This window comes from Symphalangus syndactylus, chromosome 6 (assembly GCF_028878055.3).
Source record: "Symphalangus syndactylus isolate Jambi chromosome 6, NHGRI_mSymSyn1-v2.1_pri, whole genome shotgun sequence".
NCBI classification, from domain to species: Eukaryota; Metazoa; Chordata; class Mammalia; order Primates; family Hylobatidae; genus Symphalangus; species Symphalangus syndactylus.
The window spans coordinates 20,356,268-20,369,778 of record NC_072428.2 but is presented as its reverse complement, the minus strand read 5'-3'; the positions used below and the strand labels follow the sequence as shown (position 1 = coordinate 20,369,778).

General features: G+C 44.0%; 1 protein-coding gene across 4 annotated transcripts in view; it reads left to right on the top strand.

Moving 5' to 3' along the window:
* The window catches only part of LDLRAD3 (low density lipoprotein receptor class A domain containing 3), a 294,823-nt gene that overhangs the window by 25,642 nt on the left and 255,670 nt on the right, over nucleotides 1-13,511 (top strand). Inside the window, exon 1 of one of the 4 annotated variants that reach the window (XM_055281907.2) lies at nucleotides 11,932-11,952. The exons of the other annotated variants lie outside the window; for them this stretch is intronic. The gene's annotated coding sequence lies outside the window, so the exon portion shown is untranslated. Of the gene's footprint in view, nucleotides 1-11,931; nucleotides 11,953-13,511 lie in introns of those variants that run through there. 4 annotated transcript variants of the gene reach the window in all.

The window sequence follows — 13,511 nt, the reverse complement described above, 5'->3', positions numbered from 1 at the left end:
TTTTTCAGAGACCCACTGATAAAATATTTACATCAGTGACATGGTACCAAGTCTTGCTTTGTTTATTTTAAAAGTCTTAATACAGCATTAGCCGTGGGGATACCGGCTTGTTTGCTTTTGGTTTCTTGCTTGTGGTTTTTGTTTTTTGTGAGGAGCAAAGAAGCTAGACCTGATCTTCTGGGAAAGTAGCCTGCTGTATATTAGCCACACACTGGAACAGAAAAACTGTTCTGTGTGGAGTGCTTTCTGTGTGCCCCGGGTACTGTCCTTAGTGCTTTTAGGTCATTATTTCTTTAATCCTCTCACAAGTAGGTGTCGCAGGTTAAATTGTGTCCCCCGAAAAGATACACTGAAGCCCTAAACCCTGGTACTTGTGAATGCAATCCAGTTTGCAAACGGGGTCTTGACATATGTAATTCGTTAAGACCCAGTTCTGTTGGACTTGGGTGGGCCCTAATATCTGTGACTGGTGTCTTTGTAATAAGAGGGGGCACACGGACACTCACAGAGGGAAGATGGCCTTGTGAAGACAGAGGCAGACACTGGAGCATGTAGGTGCAAGGCAAGGAATGCCAGGGATTGCTAGCAACCTCCAGAAGCCAGGCAAGGAAGGATTCTGCCCTGGAGTTTTCAGAGGAAGCATGGTCCTGCCAACACCTTGAACTTCTAGCCTCTAGAATTGTGAAAGAACATATTTTTGTTGTTTTAAGCCACTCAATTCGTGGCAATTAATTACAGCAGCCCTTGGAATTAGTATAGTTCGAATTACCTAGAAGAATATTAACCCCATTTTATAGATGAGTACATCAAGGCTGAGAGGTATTAAGCATCTTGCCCCAGGTCACTCAGTTCATAAGTGGAGACAGACAAATCAGGTCTTGCATAATGCCACTGCCAAGTCCATGCATTCATTTTCACTATGGAGCCAGCAAGATGGTAACTTTCTAATACTGGATATCTAGGACATCTTAATGAGCAGTTTAGTCTCGAAGGGAGATTGCCCAATTGCAGTTTAGATCTGCTTCTAATCCTGGATTTGGCCAGAAGATTCCTTGATTGACTCTGGGGGAACCTTTACTTTTACAGAGGGGATACAGGCCTGGTATTTTCTGTTCAGGGGATCTAAGCATGGGGTGGAGTATGCCATCTCTCCCTGCTGCTCAGCCAGGTCTGTGGGTCATCAAGGACCCAGCCCATTCTGCAGAGAGTTTAGACAGCTTGCCCAAAGTCTATCTGTAGTTGGAAGAGGCATGACTGGAAGGGAGATAATGAAAGGGTACCATTTCTTCCTGATCTCTCTAATTCTGCCTATACCCTTACACCCATCTGAACTCCCACCCCTGCCTACACTATCCCTCCATCTGGGAGAGAGAATGGTAGGCAGGGGTCATGTCTTGGAAAGGATATTATTTCAAGGGCATTGGGACCCCAGTGAAAGATTTTATTGAGGGGAGTGACATGACCTGTTGGACATTGTGATGGGCTGATTTGCATCCCCAAAACTCATATGTTGAGCCCTAACCCTCAGTACCTCAGAAAGTGACTGTGTTTGGAGATAGGGCCTTTAAAGAGGTAATTAAGTAACCTGTTAGATAGGCTGTTAGGATAGGCTCTAGCCCAGTTTGACCTAGATCCTTGTAAGAGGAGGAGTTTTAGACACAAAGAGAAATGCCAGGCATGCACATACACAGAGGAACAACCATGTGCAGACACAGTGAGAAGGTGGTCATCTGCAAGCCAAGGAGAATTCTTGAGAAGCCAAACCTACTGACTCCTTGAACTTGGACTTCCAGCCTCCAGAACTATGTCTGTTGTTCAAGCCCCTCGGTCAGTGGCATTTTGTGATGGCAGTCCCAGGGAACGAATGTAGAACTAAAAAGGTGAATTGAGCCTCAGGGCGGAGAATGGATAGGGGAGCAATATTGTGGGTATTCAGAACAGCTGGGAACTCGCAGGAACGAGGAAGGTGGTGTGGACCAGGGAGATCTACAGAGGTGGGAGGAAGAGGACAGATTACAGAACTGTGTAGGAGCCTTAAAACTGATTATTGGGATGGGGAAGGAGTGGGGGAAAGAATCTAGGAAGATCCCAGTATTCTATCTGAATGGATGGTGGCTCCATTTGCTGGTTTATGAGAGCACTGAAGGAGCTGCCGGTGTGGGGGAGGAGTCCCAGTTGTCAGTAAGATGTTCTCTGGCAACTGGTGTTTGTATCTGGAGCTCAGACAAGACATCTGGGCAGGGATGGAGATTTGGAAAGTACTGGCATCTAGATGACCACTCAGCTGTGGGTACCAATGAGGAGGAGGAGATGAGAACTTGTTAAGCACAAAACTCCGTGAAACCCCAGAGTTTCACAGAAACCAGATCTTAAGGGAAGGCACCACCGTAGGAGAATAAGAAGGGGAATCACCAGACCACTGTGCTGAGAAACTGAGGGAAAGACTGTTTCAGGATGACAGTTCAAGACACGGGCCAGGGTAGAGACAGAGATTTAGGAGTTATCAGCATGGAGATGTTGGGGAGATTCATCAGTGAGAATCTTAACAGGGGAAGCGCAGAGGACCAGAGAAACCACAGTAGCTTAAACATTTTTTTAATCGTTTGTTTTCAAATTGGTAATAGATATAATGGTATAAAATTTGAAAGAGAATTTCTCATCCCTGCTGCCTCACTGCACAGTTTACTGGTTACCAGTTCTCCAGCCCAGAGGAAACCAGCCCTGAGATTCTTGTGTGCCACTTCAGAGGTAGCTGTTTACGTGCAAGAATGTATGTAGGTAGGTATGTCTGAACAGATAGCTAGTCTGAATTTAATTTCTTTGCAGAAACTGTGGCATACCATGCATCCTGTTCTACAAATTGTATGTATTTATTGATTTGAATTTTATTGTTTGAAAAAGAAATGCAACCATATGGTTCAACATTTAAAAGGTATAAAAGAGGCCAGGCGCGGTGGCTCACGCCTGTAATCCTACCACTTTGGGAGGCCCAGGCGGGTGGACTTCCTGAGCTCAGGAGTTTGAGACCAGCCTGGGGAACACAGTGAAACCCCGTCTCTACTGAAAATACAAAAAAATTAGCCAGGCATGGTGGTGTGTGCCTTTAATCCCAGCTACTTGGGAGGCTGAGACAGGAGAATCACTTGAACCCGGGAGGCAGAGGTTGCAGTGAGCCTAGATTGCACCATTGCACTCCAGTCTGGGCAACAGAGCGAGACTCCGTCTCAAAAAAAAAAAAAACAAAACAACAACGACAAAAAACCCCACATAATAAAAGCTGTCCTTTTGACCTGACCCCAGCTGCCCTGGTCTCCTCCCTGGAGGCACCTCAGTTTTGTTTTGTTTTGATTATTGTTGTTGGTGTTTACTTACTAAGTATATTTCAGAGACCTCTCAGAATGGAAAGATTCCTCATTCTGTGTGTATGGTTCATGGTATTCTGTTACATATGCACTGTAAATTATTTCATTCTAAGCTCCTATTGGTAGACAGGTTGATTCACATCTTTGCTCTGACAAACAATGTTACATTGGATAGCCTTATACATATGTCATTCTAAATACCTGTAGAAATGGAATTGTTGAGTTGAAGAGTCAAGTGTGTTTGTAGGTGGTGTTTTTTTTTTTTTTTTTTTTTTTTTTTTTGAGGTGGAGTCTTACTCTGTCTCCCAGGCTGGAGTGCAGTGGTGTGTGGCGTGATCTCCGCTCACTGCAACCTCAGCCTCCTGGGTTCAAGCTATTCTTCTGCCTTAGCCTCCTGAGTAGCTGGGACTACAGGTGCACACCACCACACCTGGCTAATTTTTGTATTTTTTTTTTTGGTAGAAATAAAGTTTCACCATGTTGCCCAGGCTGGTCTCCAACTCCTGACCTTAGGTGATATGCCCACCTCAGCTTCCCAGAATGCTGGGATTACAGGTGTGAGTCACCGTGCCCAACCACATTTATAGTTTTGATAGTTACTGCCTTGATGTCCTCTAGAGAGGCTGCACCAGTATACTCCCCACCAGCACTAAATGAGGGTGCCATTTTTCCCATTGCTTTTCAATCAAGTATGTTATCACACATTTTGATCCTAGTTAGTGTCTCTTTGTGTTTCTCACTCTTATAATGAGGAAACATCTTTCCATAAGTGTAAGAACCAGGTGTAGTTTCATTTCTATAAACTGTTTATAGCCTTTGCTTTTTTTCCCTATTGAGTAATTAATCTTTTTCTTATTAATTTGTAGGAACTACTTACATATTACAGAAATTAGCCCTCTGTGATACAAGTTGCAGATATATTTTCTCTCTTAATCAGATTTATTAGTCTTTTCTTTCATAGTTTTTGGACTTTCACTTAGGAAAGCCTTCCTCACTCCAAAATTACACATTAAAAGCATGTTTTCTCTTTTGATGTATTTTTCTACTTAAATCTTTCCTCTACCTGGAATTTATGGTGATATCATGTGAGAGTGAGGGATCCAGCTTTATTTTTTTTTCAGGGGCTACCCAGTTGTTTGGATCATTTGTTGAACATTCATTCTTGCTCACTGACTTGACCTCTCTTCTGTTACTGCCGTGTAACAATATTATCACAAACTCCATGTTTTAACACAGCACACACTTATGTCACAGTTTCTGTGGGCCAGGAGCCTGGATACAGCTTAGCTGGGCTCTCTTCAGTGTCAGCTGAAGCTGCAGTCTTATCTGAGACTCGACTGGGGAAGGATTCAATTCTAAGCTCATGAGGTTATTAGCAAAATTCATTTCCTCGCAGACAGCCAGATTAAAGGCCTCATTTTCTTGCTGGTTGTTGACTGGAGGCCAGTCTCAGTTTCTTGTCACGTGGGTCCTCCATACAGTCTTGTTTCATCAAATCAGCAAGAAAGAGAAGGACTCCAGCATGATGGGAGCTGCAATACACACATCTGGTCACCTTCCATTTATGGGTTAGAAGGAAGTTACAAGTCCTGTCCACATTCAGGGGAAGAGGATCACACAAGGGCATGATGCCAAGAGGTGAAGACCATGGTGGGGCCTTAAGAGTCCACCTGCCATCCTAGGTTTATTTTACTTTAAATTGCTATATGTATATACCTGCTTCTGTGACCCCACCAACTTTTAAGGAGTGAAGCCAGCTGCAAGAAGTAAATGCAATGGGGCTGAGCTCATCTTTCCTGATTCCCTGGTTGGGTGTGGAGCCTAACTCTGTCCAGTTGTGGACTTCATAAGACCCTTTGGCAGCTCTTCACTGGCTGAACTTGATACATATGCTGCCTGCTGACTTCATGTCCATACTCCATGTCTCCAGGCTGTGATAACCTAGGAACTGCTTGGGTATAGGAGAAGCTTACTACCTGTTTCTATACATTTGGCCCCAAAATTCTGTATTTTATTAGGGATTATGTTCATATTGTTAAATATTACTTTTCTGGCCACACCGCTGCTTCTTGGTGAAATCAAGTGTGTCATTGCAGCTTGAAGATGTTATCCTAGTAGAATGCAGTAATAGCAAAGCTGTGGAGTGTTTGAGATGCTGATGGATTAGTGCCAGTCTCTCTCCCTGAAGAACAAGAGCATGCAGAACAGGCATCTGGAAGAAGGATGGAAATTCTGGCAGCTGTGTTCTCTGCATTTTCGTTTTCCCCACATTTCGTTAAGTCAATTTTTTTACCTACAGTTCCTGGCCAAAATAATGCTTCCATTTCCTTTCCCAAAAGTCATTATAGATTGATTGACCTGTAGGGGTAGAGAACTCAGACTCTAATTAAAAGATGATGGGTTAAAGGAAGTTAAAAACCAAAAAGAAATAACAAACAGTATAGGCACTGGAGTGCAACTGGTATAATCTTTGGCACTGAGCTTTGTAGGACAGAGAGGTATAGGATGATGCCGTGATTCATGAGAGAAGGTTGGAGAATGGAACCTTCAAATGGGCTGAGCCAGAGAGCTGGCCAGGAAGAGGAGGGAGCACTAGGGATTTTTTTTTTTTTTTTTTAGTAGAAGGGTGTGAAGCCAAAAAGAGTTGTCTGTTGTGTTTGGATGTGCTGATGGTGGTAGAGACTTCTGAGAACAGGTGAGTAGTGCATTGCATGCCCAGGCTCAGGAGAATGTTCATATAGAAGAGACCTTGGGCAGGTTGGGGAATCAGTTGAAGAGAGGGACCCTTTCTGATATCAGGTAAGAGGAGCTGGGCTGGTGAGGGGTTGGAGGGGTCTCATTTTCCTAGGAGTGTAGGGTGCTGAAAGGAAGGATAGGGCCTAGTTCCTGAAGCAGAAATTTGATGATCTCAGAGTTGGGGACCACATGGATGGGGTGGGGTGATGTTGGCAGGAAACCTGCCTGGTAATTCTTTAAACTTGTTGTGAGTGAGTGGCGTCATGGTAGAATTTGAACTTGGAAGTGTACACAGTTATATCCTTATGTCCCTTTATAATTAAGACAGGCATAGTTGTAGGGATTGGTTCTGTGAGTCCAGCTCTTCCTGAGATGCGGAGGGTTCATATCTTGGTGGGAAAGGAGGGTAGGAGGCAATATGGGACTTTACGGATGTTGGAGCTGGAAAGTTTCTCCCCAAAACAGGTGATGAGAGCTGGCCAGGTGGCCTCTGAAGGAGGTGTACAGGAGAGGTATGGAGGCCCAGGGACAGTGGATAGGGGATGCTTTCTGGAAACACAGACATAGACACAGTCAGGAAGGGGATGCTGGTATTTCCTGTGTACGCTCATTTCCTCCCCTCCTGGGACAGTGCATGAATTTGACTTCATTCATCATGAAACTTACTATGTTCCAGGCATATTGTTAGGCAGTTGGGGGTACTGAGTTGAATAACACAAAGTCTCTTCTCCAGGAGCTTAGTCTGGTAAGGGGTGGGGAAGGACACTATGAGGTGTCTGAGATGATGTTGGAATGAATGAGTCTTCCATTTTCAAAAGAGTCTGTTTTAGTTGAATTTTATTATATTGCAAGGTGGACGGTGACTTAAGGTGTGTGTTTGTGTTTGTGTGTGTGTGCGTGTGTGTGCGCACATGTCCATGCATGCATGCGTTGTGTTTAGCTGTGTTGCTTTGGCTTTTTATTTATCTTCGAGTTTTGGAAACATGCATGCTTAGAACATATTTACAAATGTGTTTTTTTGGGTGTTACTGATTTATTGAAATTCAAGCTCAAATTCAATAATTCATTTTATTAGAATGAAAACTGCATTGCTCAGACATGTGTTATGCCTGTTGAGTGGCTTTCAGAGCCTGCTGGAGGTAGGTAATTCAGGGTGGCATGGTGGCTGGGTCCATGCTATCAGGGACCCAGGCTCCCTCTCTTACTTGGTATTCCTGTGCTAAGTACCTCATGGCCCAAGATGACTGCTCGAGTACCAGCCATGTCATCTGAATTCCAGTTGGAGGAAGGAGGAAGGCACCTAGAAGGATGGGCTCCCTCTTCTTTAGGATCCTTCCTGGAAGTCACACACTGAACTTCTGCTTACATCCCATTGGCCAAAATACAGCCACATTTTGTTGCAAGGAAGACTGGGGAATGTGCTTAAGTAAAATCAGGAGTCTTTTTAGTAATTAGAAAAGGAAAACATAAAATGGGGCCGGGAGGAGTGTACGAAGGGGTTCATTATGAAGGGAAGAAGACCAAATTCCAGAATTTTACTTCTGAAAACTTCACAGGGGTATTTTACAGAAAATATGATCATTCTCCCAAGCAGCTTTACTAGAGGAATAAGAGGTATCCTGGGAGAGTACAGGTAGGGAGAGGCCCAATGAGACGCCTGTCTTAGGTCCTCTCAAGCTGCTATAACAAAAAACCTTAGACTGGGTAATTTATAGATAATAGAAATTGATCACTAACAATTCTCTAGGCCGGAAAGTCCAAGATCAAGTCACCAGCAGATTCTGTGTCTGGTGAGGGTGCTCTGCTTCATAGGTGGTCCTCACATGGTGGAAGGGGAAAAAGGCCCTTTCAGGCCTCTTTCATAAAGGTGCTAATCCCATTCATGACCTAACCACCTCCTGAAGGCCCCATCTCTTAACACTATTACATTGGGGATTAGATTTAAACATAAGAATTTTGGAGGTACACAGACGCTCAGGCCATAGCAGTGCCTTCAGATGGTGGGGTTAGGGAAAACAGATGGTGGTTTCAAACCTGAACCCCTATGTCGGTGGTCACCGTGGTAGACTCCAGGATGTGGATACGGATTTATAATAGGGCTGCAGCTTCCTGTGTGGGTTCCATGGGATATGCTCCAGAGTGAGGCACAGTGGGGATCTTTTTATTGATTGACAATGGCTTGTGATTCTCCCAAGTGATGCAAGGTAAGCCAGATTATTTAAAATAACCAGGATGTCTAATTCACATTTTTAGGAGGAAGGGAAGTAACACTGAAGGCTGTTTGCTGTTGCATCAAAGGCAAAAGCCAAACTGTAGCCGTTTGTGAATGGAATCCCTGCCTGTCTCCAGCCTCACACCCACTCGAGGTGTGCCTGCCTGCAGTGCTGCACTGCTGCCTTCAGCCTTCATGCAGGGTCATCCAGGGTGGTCCAGGGCAGGGCAGCCTCATCCATTCTGTTTGTGACATTGTGTGACATGGACCCAGTATGGCCATCAGTTAAATGTGTTTGCAGTCATGGTAGCTCTTCTTGATGTACTAAACTCCTTGATTCAAGGTGGGCTGTTCCTCACACATCTTTGGGACCCCAGCTTTGCTTTGCTTAGGACATGTGATTCTGACCCAGTATCCCAGACCTGAAGGCCCCTCTATGTGTCAGTCCTGAAAGGATTTGCTGTTTTCTTAGCCTCATGGTCTCTCCTAAGCAGGAGGCATTGCTTTACCTAGAGCAGATTGTTGAGCTGGAAAAGGCAGTTAATAGGTAAATTGATCACCAGCTGAGTCCAGGATAGTCAGCTCAATGAAACATTAAAATTTTAAATACCTGCATTCAGAGTTGTTTCTCTAACATTCCAAGCGCTTCAGGTAAGGGGAGGAAAGAGGAGTTATTTTAGCTTAAATTATGCTTATCCTCTGAGGGGCACAGCTATTAGTATATTGTTTCCCTGAACTTGGGCTCATTTTGGATTTTGCTGAATGGTTTACACATTTTTCCCTTATTAGTGAATACCAGAATCTCAGATTTGCAAAGGATTCTTTAACAAGGCTGTTTGTTTTCAGCCATTTTCTTTCGTATTTGAGTTGTTTTTCTTTCCACACATTGAATAATGCTCCACTCTGGATCTGAGGTGTCTGCCTAGAGTGTTGCTTTCATAAACATGGTGAGGAAAGACAAGAAGAAGCAGGCCCAATCTGTGGAAACTAGCCTGGTTGATAATTGTGGTGGTGGGCACCAGGAAACAGGCATGTGGTTTTTCCTTTGGGTTTCCTCCAGCCAAGTGGAGCCCGGGCTCCTAGGTGGGACAGTGCTGCGTTAGAGTTTGGTCACAGGCTTGACTAGGTGGAAGAGCTTTCTGAGAGTTTTGTGCAAAAAAACACTTAGCTGCCATTCCGTATTTGCTTGCTTGATCACCTTGGCTGCTTTGGGACACATCCAACCTATGACCTCTCTGAACTTGGAAACTGAAGTTGCAGTTTTGGTCACAGGATATTTATTGATGGTGGAAGGGTGTGGAAGTCTCTGAGTTGTAGTTGTGTTGTAGTATGATAGTTTCCCTTCCTGAGGTTGACCATGGGTTTAGTCCTTGCTATACAGGATGGTGTGAGGATTGGGCTTCTCAAGTTAGCGGAGCTTTAGGTGAGTGTTGAAACTGTCTGTCTCAGAGCCTCTGATCCATTTGTTTTAGGTTGTTGGAGTTTATTTGCCTCTTCTGAAGACATCGGGAGAAGCCAAGTTAAAAGTCGAGTCAAGTTAGTTCCTAGGTACCATACTTGAAAGAGAATTTATAAGATATACTGGGCCTTGTTGCTCTGTGCTGAGAGATGTGGTGGTTGATGTACCTGAGACAAGGTTGTTGAGCCGGTGGCATTCTCCTGGGGAGGGCTCTCCTGGTCTCCTGATTTCAGCCAGGCTCACAACTATTCTACTAGATATATCCTCTTCCCTTTCATTGGCCAATTGTTTATCAATGCAGAGCTTCATCACAAATGTTAGAGAAGGCCCAGTGTCTCTTTGCTAGAAATATCTAAACTGGCTGTTAAGTGTTCTTGTCTTTAAAATAACAAGGTGATGGAAATTATTAAAAAATGAAGCCTTTTAATTGAGCCTTAATCTCCATGGAAGTATTTTTATGAGATGTATAATGTGTTTAGTAGCTCTCTAATGAGTTCGTCAATTTGCATAATGCTGATTATCCGGGCAATTCAAAGTAATTTACAGCTATATCTTCATTACTATGTGGCAGATATTATCCCCATTTTATTGCTGGGGAAATTGAGGCTTCATATAGTGAAATAAATGACCCATAGACAGTCAAACCACAGCAAAGAATTACTGCACTGGCATTTTCCCCTTCCTTGATACCATTGGTTTTACTGGGATGGGTGTTGTATGGCTTATTGGCTCCTGTTAGGGAACGGATCCACTGGTAGATTAGTTAGTTGGTTTGAGTTACTCCTTTTGAAAATGAGGTTTCTGTTTCTGTTTATATATATAAAATGGAAATTCTAGTTCATTTAGCTCCCCTACTGTGAAGGTTAATGAGTGTATGTGAACTTTGTTAAAGTTTGGGAGAATGACACTATGAAAAATGTTATTTTATTAATGAGAAACTTGGATTCTGCTCCTGGGCCTTGTGAAAGTGTTTTCTGGGTTTCCAAATGCAAACAGGTGCTGATAAATCCTTTTCTACTGACTCCCTGCCCAACCCAGCTGAGGACTTCTTTGATAATATTCTCCCCACTAGCCAGATGTTTTGAAATAGCAAAATTATTAAACAATAATTTGTATTGTTAAAACATGAATGAAAGACATGTATAGCTATGAGAGTTTCTACTTAGAAGAAGTCGTTCTTGTTGCCTCGCAGATGTGTTTTGATTTCAGCCAAGAACGAAGATACTTGATAAGACAATTGCCCAATGTTTAGGAAAAAGGACAATTTTGGTTACTGCTTTTGAACTAGTGGTGGGAACCTTGGGCATCCCCCACAGTCTGGGGACCTCAGTTTAGAAGCTATTATTGGGGACCCTCGGGCCACTGCTGACCCCAGGGGAGGCAAGGCTTCCTTGTTTGGGTTTTGGTTTTCGGATTGGTTGGGGGAAATCTCACATATGGGAAGAAGAAGAAAAACAAATATAAGTAAGTTTCCCTTTGGGGCCATGGTCCAGTTACAGCTGTGACTTGGACCTTTCACTTCTATTTCCTAAATGCTTACGTCATTAGGCCATAGTTCTGGGAAACGTGAGGGAAGTGGGCAGCGGGGGGACCTGAGTCAGAGGGAGGGAGGGTTTTGTGGTGACAACCAGGACTCTGCAGGCAGAGTAACTTGGGACTATAACTTTGCTGTCTGTTTCTCAGCTATGTGACCTTGGCCATGTCACTTAACCTTCCTGGTCTCAGTGTCTTCATTTGCAAAATGGAGGCAATAATGACCTCAGTGGGTGGCTGTGGGGATTAAGTGGGTTAAGGTTTGTGAAAAACAAACAAGAACAATGGGGATGTCCTTGGCTGTTAATATTAAGAACAGAAAAATAACTCATGAATATCTCAGATTCTGATAGCAGGTGCACATGCTGATGAAAAGATTTGTTTTCAGATCCTCAGATTTTTTGAGGAGTACACTTCTCTAATGTTCATTTAGATGGTCCTGATGCTGTGACCTCTTCTCTTTGGAAAAGGAAGTCGATTTCAGTAGGGCCTTCTCCTTGCTGCAGTTTGCCAAAGCCGCATTGACAGGATAGACTTGGAAATGCAAGAGTGCTTGGCATCTCCCATCAAGTTGGCATTTCCCTGGCTTTAGCTTTCGACAGGAGCCAGCTGTAGCCCTGCTCAGCCCAGGCTGTGAACACAGTGTGTGGGTGAGTATTCGGGTGCTTGAGGCATGCTGTCGTTGCGTGTTAGAAAAGCTGTATTTTCCGCTTTTGGTTCTTCCACCAAAAGCTAAAGGACAATTCCTTGTTACCTGGCCGTGTAGCCTGGGAGTCGGAGCTCTTTGGGCCTTCCATCACCAGTGCTGTTTCCTTGGCTGTTCTGGGTTGCAGTAGTTAGTCCTACGTTCAGGGCCAAGTTGTGTGCCTGCCCTCAGGAACAGGCACTATATTATTAAATAGTTTTCTGGAGTGGGTGTAACAAAGTACCAAGACCGAGTGGCTTAAACAACAGAAATTTATTGTCTCACAGTTCTGGAGGCCAGAAGTTCTACATCAAGGTGTCTGCAGGGTTTGTTCCATTTGCAGGTGGTGAGGGAGAATCTGTTCCGTGCCTCCCCCAGCTTCTGATGGCTTTCTGGCACTCTGTCGTTCCTTGGGCAGCATTCCCTTGGTCTCTGCCTTCATCATGACATTATGTTCTCTGTGTGTCTCCACATCACCCTCTCTCTGTATAGGTCTGTCTCTGTGTACAAATATCCCCTCTTTATAAAAGGACGCCAGTCATGTTGGATTAGGGCCCACCTTAATGACCCCATTTTAACTCGATCACTTCTGTAAAGATCCTGTCTCCAAATATGGTCACATTCAGAGTTAACTGGAGGTTAGGACTCCGGCATATTGTTTTTGGGGGACACATTTCAACCCATAACTAATATGTGCTAATTTGCACAAAGTAGCCTACTCATGAAGCCGTGGACTTACTGTGCATGTTGTTGTGCAGCTTGAAGACAGCTCAGCTCTCTCTAAGGTGGCCTTTTCTTCTGAATTCATTACACCCATGTGCATTCCATTCCTTTCCCAAGGCCACTGCTTGTGACATTTCTTGTGTCTGTGTTTAGGCCTGTTTGCTGCTTTTTTTTTTTTTTTTTGAAACAGAGTCTTGCTTTGTCGTCCAAGCTGCAGTGCAGTGTCGAAATCTCAATTCATTACAACTCCTGCCTGCCAGATTCAGGCGATTCTCCTGCCTCAGCCTCCCGAGTTGCTGGGACTACAGGTGTACACCACCATGCCTGGCTAATTTTTATATTTTCAGCAGAGGCGGGGTTTCACCATGTTGGCCAGGCTGGTCTTGAACTCCTGACCTCAACTGATCTACCCGCCTTGGCCTCCCAAGGTGTTGTTATTACAGGCATGAGCCACCGTTCCCGGCTAGTTGCTGCTTTTGAACTAATCCTGGGAACTTGCTTGATTATTGAATATATTTGAGCCTTATTTCCTTACCTCCATCGTACACACATTGAAGACAAGGATCGTATATCAACCCTATATTGGGTGTATAGGTTAAATAAAAGATACCATCAAAATTAATTTTACCTGTTCCTTTTTACCTGTTTGTAATATGGCTACTAGAAACATTTTAATTACATATGTCGCTTGCATTATATTTCTGGTCACTGCTCTCTCCCTGTATCCATATAACAAACCACATGGACCTGCTTGGGCTATGAGGCTAGATTGAAGGTTTGGAAGGAGGTGGGCATGCAATG